We start from the raw sequence: 2,300 nt of genomic DNA on the forward strand, positions 1-2,300 counted from the left end.
GAAAAAAATACTTCTGAATGTGCTCGTATTTCTCCTGGTTAACATTCTGTCCTTCTGCAGCAGTGACTCGCATTTTCTTATTTAAAAAAAAATAGAATCAAACTGCACAAGTTGTGACATCCTACAAAGAAATTGGTAAAAGAAAAATAAAGTTCTTTAATTAGAAAAATAGCGGTGATAAATGACTGCATTTCAAGGTGAACCATAGATTAGTAAATCATTACCTTATTCTCGAGATGAATAGCTGAATATGTCCTAAACAGATTTTACCTATGGAGTATCTACCTTAAGGATAGTTTCTGAAAATCAATGATTATGTGCCATCAAGTTGGTGCCTATTAGCTGCCACAGATTTCTTTCTCTGCAATGATCTGTCTCTAACCTGTTCTTGCAGGTTTTCCAGTGGTGCATACATTGCCACAGTGATCAATGTATCCATTTGCCTTGCTGTTTGGTTGTCCTCTTTTTCTCTTTCCTTCCATTTTTCCCAGCATTAGAGCCTTCTCTTAGGTCTTTACATAAGCAAGATAATGTGAGCCTGCTCATTTGTGCTTCCAGTGAGAATGCTGAATTGATTTGTTCAATAATCCATTGATTTCAAGGTTTTTTTTAGCCTTTTTAGTTCTTTCACTCCTTAAGTGTGAGTGTCACTATTTATCACTCACAATCCTTCCCTAATTAAAACATAAATGTTCCCATTTCTGCTGTCTGTTTCTTCTTTTTAGGGGAAAAATAGTAGCTTCTTGAAAGAAGAAATGCACTAAAAATCAGGAAACTCAATTTTATGTAGTAAAACACCAAAATCCAAACACAGTACATGAAATTGTTTAGGGGGAAAAAGCTACTTCCCAGTGCTGTGAATATATTTCAGACTTTATTATATATGTTTTTCTCATCAACTAAAACCCACTTTTAAAAGAGACTAAAAGTTTTCAGACAGTGTCCCCTGCTGGATGAAAACTAAAATCCCATCATTAGCTTGAGGCTAACATTCAAATCTAAAAATTAAGTTGTCTAATTAAACTCACAACTCCCCATGCCTTCCTACTTCAAAGATAACTCCATTATGTTAGTCATCTTTATTGTTTTAACCCTGATTATATGGAGAATAAACATAAATAAGTATTCTCCCTAGTAAAATAAATTATGTTGAGGTATAATACCTCCCAAGAATAAAAGTCCTGTGCTCTAATTTAAGTTTTCCATAATCAGGCAATTGCAGTGATAGCTGTAAAATATATTACATAGATGTTTATATTCTTATGTGTATAATATCTAAACATAAATCAAGCCTAACAATTACACTGAATTCTCTATAAAGAGATGTAGTTGTATAATAAGCAGCATGTTGCTTATATTCAAAGCACACTTCTGTTATTTGTATTAATCACATTTGTTATTAATAAAAGCAAAATGCCTCCTGAAACAAAGGATGCCTTGGAAATACTATCTGAAAATGCATAATGGTTGACACTAACTCTCCTAAAGCTACATTATTGTCATCCAATTTTGGCTGAGCTCAGAAAGGCAAGCAACGTTGGAACAGGATACTTCTTGGATGGGAGAGAACCAGGAAATTATAAAATTAGTCTGAATGGTGAAATAGATCAGGGCTCCCCAACCTTGGCAACTTTAAGACTTGTGGACTTCAACCCCTAGAAATCCTGGGAGTTGAAGTCCACAAATCTTAAAGTTGCCAAGGTTGGCGACCCCTGAAATAGAGGATATATAAAATTTGTGGAAACTGCAGCAGCAAATCCTTTGCATTGACGCGAAAAAAAAATCGGATGTGCCCATGAAATCACCGAAAAATAATTTAATGATTTTGCTAAACGTAAATTGGGATATAGTGCAACATTTTAGATCTGTGATTCCCACCTTGGAACATTTAAAAGTCTACGGACTTCAACTCCCAGAATTCCTAAGCCGCCAATGGCGGCAGCAGAATTCTGGGAATTGGAGTCCACACACACACCTCAAAGTTGTCCAGGTTAAAAAACACCTTTCTACATATGAATCTGGATTGCAGCGCGTATATTCGTCATGAACGTGTAGTCAGTATCACCTCGGCGTTTCCAGTCAAAAACGTAATCCTTTTCCCTTCCTTCCTTCCAACCCAAAGCAAAAGCAAAAGCAAAAGCAAAAACCAAACAAACAACCCCCCCTTTCCCATCTCTCTCTCTCTCTCTCTCTCTCCCTGCAGCGCCCCATTCCTTCACGCGAAGGGCGCGGAATCGAGCATGCGTGTTTGCGTCACTTCCCGGCAGGTATTGTCCGCGCCGGCGCTTTGCAAACCTTGT

Source organism: Ahaetulla prasina, chromosome 1 (genome assembly GCF_028640845.1).
Source record: "Ahaetulla prasina isolate Xishuangbanna chromosome 1, ASM2864084v1, whole genome shotgun sequence".
In the NCBI taxonomy this organism is placed as follows: Eukaryota; Metazoa; Chordata; class Lepidosauria; order Squamata; family Colubridae; genus Ahaetulla; species Ahaetulla prasina.